We start from the raw sequence: 11,155 nt of genomic DNA, 5'->3' as shown, positions 1-11,155 counted from the left end.
TCCTTTATCAAATATAAGGTGACCATATGTGCGTGGGTTTATCTCTGGGCTTTCTATCCTGTTCCATTGATCTGTATTTCTGTTTTTCTGCCAGTACCATACTGTCTTGATTACTGTATTTTTGTAGTATAGTCTGAAGTCAGGGAGCCTGATTCCTCCAGCTCCGTTTTTCTTTCTCAAGATTGCTTTGGCTATACGGGGTCTTTTATGTTTCCATATAAACTGTGGAATTGTTTGTTCTACTTATGTGAAAAATGCCATTGGTAGTTTGATAGGGATTGCATTGAATCTGTAGATCACTTGGTAGTAGAGTCATTTTCACATTGTTGATTCTTCCAATCCAAGAACATGGTATATCTTTCCATCTATTTGTATCATCTTTAATTTCTTTCATCAGTGTCTTATAATTTTCTGCATATAGGACTTTTGTCTCCTTAGGTAGGTTTATTCCTAGGTATTTTATTCTTTCTCTTGCAATGGTAAATGGGAGTGTTTTCTTACTTTCACTTTCAGATTTTTTATCATTAGTGTATAGGAATGAAAGAGATTTCTGTGCTTTAATTTTGAATCCTGCTACTTTTCCAAATTCATTGATTAGCTCTAGTAGTTTTCTGGTAGCACCTTTAGGATTCTCTACGTATAGTATCATGTCATCTGCAAACAGTGACATGTTTACTTCTTCTTTTCTGATTTGCATTCCTTTTATTTCTTTCTCTTCTCTGATTGCTGTGGCTAAAATTTCCAAAACTATGTTGAATAATAGTGGCGTGAGTGGGCAACTTTTTCTTGTTCCTGATCTTAGAGGAAATGGTTTCCGTTTTTCACCATTGAGGACTATCTTGGCTGTGGGTTTGTCATATATGGCCTTTATTATGTCGAGGTACGTTACTTCTATGTCTACTTTCTGGAGAGTTTTTATCATGCATAGGTGTTAAATTTTGTCAAAAGCTTTTTCTGCATCTATTGAGATGATCATATGGTTTTTATTCTTCAATTTGTTAACATGGTGTATCACATTGATTCACGTGCATGTATTGAAAACTCCTTGCATTCCTGGGATAAACCAACTTGATCATGGTATATGATCCTTTTAATGTGCTGTTGGATTCTGTTTGCTAGTATTTTGCTGAGGATTTTTGCATCTATGTTCATCAGTGATATTGGTCTGTAGTTTTGTTTTTTTGTGACATCTTTGTCTGGTTTTGGTATCAGGGTGATGGTGGCCTCATAGAATGAGTTCTGGAGTGTTCCTCCCTCTGCTATATTTTGGAAGAGTTTGAGAAGGATAGGTGTTAGCTCTTCTCTAAATGTCTGATAGAATTCACCTGTGAAACCATCTGGTCCTGGGCTTTTGTTTGTTGGAAGATTTTTAATCACAGTTTCAATTTCAGTGCTTGTGATTGGTCTGTTCATATTTTCTATCTCTTCTTAGTTCAGTCTCGGAAGGTTGTGCATTTCTAAGAATTTGTCCATTTCTTCCAGGTTGTCCATTTTATTGGCATATAGTTGCCTGTAGTAATCTCTCATGATCCTTTGTATTTCTGCAGTGTCAGATGTTACTTCTCTTTTTTTATTTCTAATTATATTGATTTGAGTCTTCTCCCTTTTTTTCTGATGAGTCTGGCTAATGGTTTATCAATTTTGTTTATCTTCTCAAAGAACCAGCTTTTAGTTTTATTGATCTTTGCTATCATTTCCTTCATTTCTTTTTCATTTATTTCTGATCTGATCTTTATGACTTCTTTCCTTCTGCTAACTTTGGGGTTTTTTTGTTCCTCTTTCTCTAATTGCTTTAGGTGTAAGGTTAGGTTGTTTATTTGAGATGTTTATTTCTTAAGGTAGGATTGTATTGCTAGAAACTTCCCTCTTTGAACTGCTTTTGCTGCATCCCATAGGTTTTGGGTCATCGTGTTTTCATTGTCATACGTTTCTAGGTATATTTTGATTTCCTCTTTGATTTCTTCAGTGATCTTTTGGTTATTAAGTAGTGTATTGTTTAGCCTCCTTGTGTTTGTATTTTTTAGAGATTTTTTCCTGTAATTGATATCTAGCTCATAGCGTTGTGGTCAGAAAAGATACTTGATATGGTTTTAGTTTTATTAAATTTACCAAGGTTTGATTTGTGACCCAAGATATGCTCTATCCTGGAGAATATTCCATGAGCACTTGAAAAGAAAGTATATTATGTTGTTTTTGGATGGAATGTCCTATAAATATCAATTAAGTCATCTGTTTAATGTATAATTTAAAGCTTATGTTTCCTTATTTATTTTCATTTTGGATGATCTGTCCAATGGTGAACGTGGGGTGTTAAAGTCCCCTACTATGATTTTATTACTGTCAATTTCCCCTTTTATGGCTGTTAGTATTTGCCTTATGTATTGAGGTGTCCCTATGTTGGGTGCAGAAATATTTACAATTGTTATATCTTCTTGAATCGATTCCTTGATCATTATGTAGTGTCCTTCTTTGTCTCTTGTAATAGTCTTTGTTTTAAAGTCTATTTTGCCTGTAATGAGAATTGCTACTCCAGCTTTCTTTTGATTTCCATTTGCATGGAATATCTTTTTCCATCCCCTCACTTTTAGTCTGTATGTGTCCCTAGGTCTGAAGTGGGTCTCGTGTAGACAGCATATATACAGGTCTTGTTTTTGTATCCATTCAGCCAGTCTATGTCTTTTGGTTTGAGCACTTAATTCATTTACGTTTAAGGTAATTATCAATATGTATGTTCCTATTCACATTTTCTTAACTGTTTTGGGTTTATTATTGTAGTTCTTTTCCTTCTTTTGTGTTTCCTGCCTAGAGAAGATCCTTTAGCATTTGTTGTAAAGCTAGTTTGGTGGTGCTGAACTCTCTTAGCTTTTGCTTGTCTGTAAAGATTTTAATTTCTCCAGCAAATATGAATGAGATCCTTGCTGGGTAGAGTAATCTTGGTTGTAGGTTTTTCCCTTTCATCACTTTAAATATGTCCTGCCACTCCCGTCTGGGTTGCAGAGTTTCTGCTGAAAGATCAGCTGTTAACCTTATGGGGATTCCCTTGTATGTTACTTGTTTTTCCCTTGCTGCTTTTAATATTTTTCCTTTGTATCTATTTTTTGATAGTTTGATTAATACGTGTCTTGGTGTGTTTCTCCTTGGATTTATCCTGTATGGGACTCTCTGTGCTTCCTGGACTTGATTGACTATTTCCTTTCCCATATTAGGGAAGTTTTCAACTATAATCTCTTCAAATATTTTCTCAGTCCCTTTCTTTTTCTTTTCTTCTTCTGGGACCTCTATAATTCGAATGTTGGTGTGTTTAATGTTGTCCCCGAGGTCTCTGAGACTGTCCTCAATTCTTTTTTTTTTTTTTTTTTTTTTTGTGATACGCGGGCCTCTCACTGTTGTGGCCTCTCCCGTTGCGGAGCACAGGCGCCGGACACGCAGGCTCAGCGGCCATGGCTCACGGGCCCAGCCGCTCCGCGGCATGTGGGATCTTCCCGTACCGGGGCACGAACCCGTGTCCCCTGCATCGGCAGGCGGATTCTCAACCACTGCGCCACCAGGGAAGCCCCCTCAATTCTTTTAATTCTTTTTTCTTTATTCTGCTCTGCAGTAGTTATTTCCACTATTTTATCTTCCAGGTCAATTATCCGTTCTTCTGCCTCAGTTATTCTGCTTGATCCCTTCTAGAGAATGTTTAGTTTCATTTATTGTGTTGTTCTTCACTGTTTGTTCACTCTTTAGCTCTTCTAGGTCCTTATTAAACGTTTCTTGTATTTTCTCCATTCTATTTCCATGATTTTGGATCATCTTTTCTATCATTATTCTGAACTCTTTTTCAGGTAGACTGCCTATTTCCTCTTTGTTAGGTCTGGTGGGTTTTTGCCTTGCTCCTTCATCTGCTGTGTGTTTCTCTGTCTTCTCATTTTGCTTAACTTACTGTGTTTGGGGTCTCCTGTTCGCAGTCTGCAGGTTTATAGTTTCCGTTGTTTGTGGTGTGTGTTCCCATTGGCTAAGGTTGGTTCAGTGGCTTGTGTAGGCTTCCTGGTAGAGGGAATTAGTGCCTGTGTTCTGGTGGATGAGGCCGGATCTTGTCTTTCTGGTGAGCAGGTCCACGTCTGGTGGTGTGTTTTGGGGTGTCTGTGACCTTATTATGATTTTAGGCAGCCTCTCTGCTAATGGGTGGGGTTGTGTTCCTGTCTTGCTAGTTGTTTGACATAGGGTGTCTAGCATTGTAGCTTGCTGGTCGTTGAGTGGAGCTGGGTCTTAGCATTGAGATGAAGATCTCTGGGAGAGCTTTCACCATTTGATATTATGTGGAGCGGGAGGTCTCTTGTGGACCAATGTCCTGAACTGGCTCTCCCACCTTAGAGGCACAGCCCTGATGCCTGGCTGGAGCACCAAAAACCTGTCATCCATACGGCAGCTATGAGGTGTCTCCAAAGAATACACAAGTGCACTTGAACACCAAACGGGATAGTGAGACAACTGAATGATCAGATGCAATGCTGAGCTCGAGACCATCCAAAGGCATAGGCAGAACACTGGGTACCTCTAGGGAGCCATGTGCAGAGGCCTTATACTTAACATGTCAGACTAGAGTTCACAGTGCAGAACGACCACATTGACACCCCAACTCCATGGACCCTGTGTTGAAGAGCTGCTTGGGGCACCTCAATTCAAGATGGCTGCACTGGGTACCTCCCATTAGTTGACTTTTGAATGTTGAACCAACTTTACATACCAGAGATAAGTCCCACTGGTTCATGGTGTATAATTCTTGTCATACTTTTTTGTATTCCATTTATTATTTTCTTCCTGAGGATTTTTACATTTATGTTCATGAAGGATACTAGTCTGCAGTTTTCTTGTAGTATCTTTGTCTGGTTTGGTTTTAGCATACTGGTAGCCTTACAGAATGAGTTAGAAGATATTCTTTCTGCTTTTATCCTCTGACAGAGATTTTAGAGAATTGATATAGCTTCTTTTTTAAACGTTTGGTTAGAATTCAACAGTGAACTTATTTGGCTTTTTTTTTTTTTTTTCTTTTGGAAAGTATTAATTTATTAAAATACATATAGGCCTATTCAGATTTTCTAATTCTGGGGTGAGTTTTGGTAGCATGTGTCTTTCAAGGAACTGGTCCATTTCATTTAGGTTATCAAATTTTGGGGCATGTAGTTGTTCATAGTATTCCTGATTATCTTTTTAATTTCCATGGGATCTGTAATGATGTCCTCTCTTTAATTTCTCATATTAGTAATTTGTGTTCCCTCTCTTTTTTTCTTAGCCTGCCTAGTGTGTTATTGATTTTATTGACCTTTCCAAAGAATTAACTTTTGATTTTGTTGATTTTCTCTATTGATTTCCCAAATTTCATTTATTTCTGCTCTAATTCTTATGTATTTATTTATTGCTTACATTGGGTTGAATTTGCTCCTGTTTTTCTAATTTCCTATGGTGGAGACTTAGATTCTTGATTTTAAATCTTCTTTTCTAGCCCAGGTCAGTTAGGCTTTGCTACGGCAGGTTAGGCTCTGGTTAAGTAGTTCCTTCTGAGGGCAGACCTTGTTAAGAAGGACAAGATGCTCTGGATTATTTCAAAATGGTTCCTTTCCCTCTCTCTGCTGGAAGTCCAAGGAGATTTTCCTTTGATATTTACCATGGGAACCTGGTCAAACTCCTAGAGATAAATTTTAAAATATTGTATGGGTTCCTCTATGACTCCTGGGACTAATAAGTGATTACACCAAGGTTACAGAATACAAGGTTAGTGTACGAAAGTCAATTGTTTTCCTATATACCAACACTGAACAAGTGGAATTTGAAATTTAAAACACAATACCATTTATATTAGTATCCTCCAAAATGAAATAATTAGGTATAAATCTAACAAACTATGTGCAAGAGCTATATGAGGAAAACTACAAAATTCTGATGTACAAAATCATGTAAAAAATAATAAAGGGCTATTCCATGTTCATTAATAGGAAGACTCAATATGGTCAAGATATCAATTCTTAACTTGATCTACAGTTTCTATGTAATCCCAATCAAAATTCCAACAAGTTATTTTATGGATATGGACAAACCTATGCTAAAGTTTACATGGAGAGACAAAAGACCCAAGAATAGTCAACATGATATTGAGGAAAAGAACAAAGTTGGTGGACTGATATTACCTGTCTTAAAGAATTACTATAAAGCTACAATTATCAAGACAGTGTGGTAACACTGAGAAAAGACAAACAGATCAATGGAACAATATAGAGAACCCAGAAATAGACTCCCATAAATATAGTCAATTTGATATTTGGCAAAGGACCAAAAGTAATGCAATGGAGCAGACAGTCTCTTCAACAAATTATCCTGGAACAATGGTAAATCTACTTGCAAAAACATGACTCTAGAAACAGACCTAACACCCTTCACAAAAATTAACTCAAAATGGATCTTAGACATAAATGTAAAATGCAAAACCATGGAACTTCTAGAAAACAACATATGAGAAAAATCTACATGACTATGGGTATGGTGATAGCTTCTTAGATATAAAAACCAAAGGCACAGTCCATGAAAGAAATTGATAAGCTAGGCTTCATTAAAGTTAAAAACTTCTGCTGTGTCAAAGACCATGTCAAAAGAAGTCAAAGATGAGCCACAGACTGAGGGAAAATATTTGCAAAATACACTTCTGATCAAGGACTACTGTAGAAAATATACAAGGAACTAAAAAACTCATAATATTGAAACAAACAACTCCATTTAAAAATGGGCCAAAGACCTTTAACAGACACCTCATCAAAAAAGCTGTACAGATGGCTATTAAGCTTTTGAAGAGATGGTCCACATCATACGTCACCATGGAAATGTAAATTACAATAGTGAAGTACCACTACACACCTACTGGAACAGCCAGAACCCAGAACACTGACAACATCAAATGTTGGTATGGACGTAGGGCAAAAGAACTCTCATTCATTACTGGTGGGAATGCAAAGTGTTACAGCTACTTGAGAAGACGGTTTGATGATTTGTTAAAAAACTAAATATATTTTTACCAAATGATTCAGCAAATCACACACCTTGGTATTTAGCCAATGGATTTGAAAACTTAGGTCTACACAAAAACCTGAACACAGATGTGTATAGCAGCTTTATTTATAATTGCCAAACCTTGGAAGCAACCAAGATGTCCTTTAGTAAGTGAATGGTTAAATAAACTGTGGCATATCCAGACAATGGGATATTATTCAGTGATAACAAGAAATGAGTAATCAAGTCACAAAAAGACATGGAGGAACCTTAAATAAATACTATTAAGTGAAAGAAGCTAATCTGTGAAGGCTACACATGGTGATTCCAGCTATATAACATTCTGGAAAAGGCAAAATATGGAGGCAATAAAAGAGTCATTGGCTGCCAGGAAGTGGGGGAGGCATGGGGGAGAGATGAAGAGGCACAGCACAGATTTTAGGTCAGTGAAAATACTCTGTATAATATTAATGATAGATATATAACATTATACATTTTTCCAAACCCATATAATGTACAAAATCAACCCTAACCAACCCCATAGTCAGGTAAACTATTGACTATGGGTGATATGTCAATGTAGGTTCATCAATTCTAACAACTGTACGATTCTGGTAAGTGATACTGATACTGGGGGAGGCTATGCATGTGTGGGGGTTAAGGAAAATCTCTGTACCATCTTCTCATTTTTGTTGTAAACCAAAATCTCTTTGAAAAATTAAAGTCTTAAAATAAAATTATACACTCTGGGTGTCAAATATGCCAGGTATGCTATTACACAGTAATCTGATTTTGCACTTAACTTACTGCTTACACCTCAATCTCATGTTTTTAAATACCTCTATGAACTGTCTTGCAAATGTAAATCTCTAGCCCCAACTTCTCCCCTGAACACTAATCTCATAATTCCAAATGCCTTCTGCTATATCACTTGAATGTCTTATAGATGACACAAAAGTAACAGGTCCAAAATGGTACTCCCAGTCCTCACCTATCAGACTTTATTTTCCCTCAGTTTGATCCACATAGTAAATGGCAACTGTATTCTGCCAGTTACTCAGGCCACTTTCTTGAGTCATATTTGGCTCTTTTTCTATTATACACCATATCTAGACTATTAGAAAATCCCATTATCTCTGCCTTCAAATACATCCAGAATTGGACCATTAAATTACTGTTAAGACCATGATGACCACAATCATCTTCTGCTTGAATATTTCATTAGATTCATACAACTTGCCTCCTTTCTTATACTCTTATCTTTTTGGCCTAGTCTCTACAAAGCTGCCAGAGTAATATTGTAAAATATTAGATATACAGGAAGTTTCTTTCTCAAAACATTCTAATGGTTTCCCATTTTCCTTAGAGTAAAAGCCATTGCCATTAACTTACAATGGCCTATAGGTTCCTGTGATGTCTCGTCCTTATTGCTTTCCTGTCACTTCTTAATTACTCTCCCTGTCACTTACTCTGTTTCATATCTATGTCTATTTTTGCTTATCCTGAACATCAGGCTTGCCTTCTCCTTAGGAATTTTGTCCCTGGTATTTAATATCTTATAAAACGTTTTCTCCAGATATCCAAACAGTTTCCTCCCTCTCCCATAGTTTTAATTAGATTTCCATGACCAATCTGTTTAAAACAGTTGTATTTCCTTCCAACCTTGTTGCTACCATGGTACCCTATTTTATTATTTTACTGTATTTTATATAGTACTGATTTACTATGTAGTTATATATTTATTTACCTCTTCTATCTCCACATCAGCCTTGCTAACTAACCTCCAGTGAATGGAAACTTCAGGAATACTTTGGTTGTCTATTTTTCATTTTTTAAAAATTCCTTTATCTGCAAGGATTTATCTGGTACATTGTAAGTGCTCAATAAATATCACTGAATTGGGACTTCCCTGGCAGTCAGTGGTTAAGACGCCATGCTTCATTGCAGGAGGTGTGGGTTCCCTGGTCAGGGAACTAAGATCCCAATGCCATGCAGCGTGGCCAAAAGTTTAAAAAAAAAAAAAAAAAAAAAAAAAAAAAAAAAAAAAAAAATCACTGAATTAATTGAAAAAAACTTTGAATTTAGAAACAAATATCAAAATTCTAAATAGATCTCAGTATGTCACACACAAAAAATGACAGGGGTTCTCATTAAGGTAATACCAGCTGCTATAACAGATATACCTGAACGGTCAGTCGCTAAACTTTGCTTAAGTAATAGTTTGATAAATATGTTCAAAGTCAGTAATTCTTCTCCAAATGATGATTTAAGGATTCTGACTCCTTCTACAGTGTGAATCAACCATTTTCACATGCAGTTTCCAAGCTTATCTGGGGGACTGCACTCATTCTGGGAATATTCTGGGTACATTTTAAAGGGCTAAACCTTGAATTGGTTTACAACGCTTTCATTCACATTCCATTGGCTAGCATTCAGTCTGATGGCCACATTAGAAGAGGAAATGGCCAGTTAGAAGAGGAAATGGGTTTGATAAAGAAGTAATATTCTCTGACACAGCAAGTAATTAAAAGGACAGAATAAACACAGGGTATCTGCTTAAATATGAATATCTAATAATACCCATTATATTTCAACAAATTTTGAGGTCATAATTATACAACTGTCTTAGGGGATTTTTTTTTCTAATTATCACTGTTTAAAATATATAATTTTGGCCATTTTGCTTATTCCATGAAAAATTCAAGGAGAACATGTTCAGTAGGAATCTTGCCCAACCGAATATTTGAATTGTTACATTTGGTGTTGCTTTATGTTTACCTGGCAGGTGGATTCTTGAAACTAATGTGGTATTATGTTCTTACAGATGTTCTTGCCAATCTGAGCATCTGGTTTTGTAAACTCTGCTTCCAACAAACATTTCTCAGGCTGAGATTTACTCTCAAGTGCACAACTGGCATTCAGAGAACTTCTAATGGAAATGTATATTAAGGCTAAAGAATGAAGCACAAAAGGTTCACTGATTCAACCTGAGGGAAAATGATGTTCTTTGAGTTTTCTAAGTATTATAGAGATTATTTAAATTTAAACATTCTATGTCTGCATTCCACAAATTATGTTCCATAGAGCAATAGTTATGTGACATGACCAATGCAGAAAAAGTTCTATACCATTAACAAATATTTTTAGAAATATTTTATTCAATAGTTTCACTCTAGGAACATCAAAATAAGGGTTGATACAGTGATATCACTGAGATATTCTTAAATTCTGTCTAGTTGTTTGTAAAAGTATGTTTCTCACTTTGTATTGACCATTAAATTATTTTCTCACCTCAGTATCTATTGTATTAGTTTCCTAGGGCTGCCATAACAAAGTACCATAACTGGATGTCTTAGAGCAATAGAAATTTATTATCTTACCGTTCTGTAGACTACAAATCTGAAATCAAGGTATTGGCAGGGACATGCTTCCTCTGAAACCTATAGAAAAAAGATATTTTCTAGCCTCTTCCAGCTTTTATTAGCCCCAGACATTCCTTAGTTTGTGGCAGCATAATTCTAATCTCTGTCTCCATCTTCACATGTTCAAAATACCCCTTTTGGTCATATTGGATTATGGCCTAGCATAATGCCCTAATTTCAGCTTGATTACTTTGATAAAGTAATAAAGTTTGGAAACACGGTCACATTCTGAGGTACTGGGGGGTTAGGACTTCAGCATATATTTGGGGGGTGGGCTGTATAATCTAACCCATAACACCTATCTACATATTTCTGAGGAATTCAATCTGGAATATATTATGCTACATAATTGCATCTCAATTATTGCAATGGGAATGTGTTGTATGACTTTTTAAAAAATTCTGAAGTTATAAAAACATCAGAGCCAAATACAAACAGAAGTAATTAATAATTGTTCCATAACCACAATTTATCTGATCTATCTCCATTTATGTCTACTCAATTACTAATACCATTACTAAAAATTACTCAAAATTTATTATCTGCTGATACTTGATTAGCAATATCTATGTAAAATATTACAGCAAACCATATCCCTTTGTATACCATATAAGTTTACAATATAAGGTTCACACTTAATTGTTAACACTTAAGAAAGTACATACATTTTAATCTTCGTCTTGAGTCAAAGCCTCTCATACACTAGAATGTTG

The sequence above is a fragment of the Kogia breviceps genome, chromosome 1 (genome assembly GCF_026419965.1).
Source record: "Kogia breviceps isolate mKogBre1 chromosome 1, mKogBre1 haplotype 1, whole genome shotgun sequence".
Lineage (NCBI taxonomy): Eukaryota > Metazoa > Chordata > Mammalia > Artiodactyla > Physeteridae > Kogia > Kogia breviceps.
The sequence above is the reverse complement of the archived record's forward strand: the minus strand, read 5'-3'. Positions refer to the sequence as shown.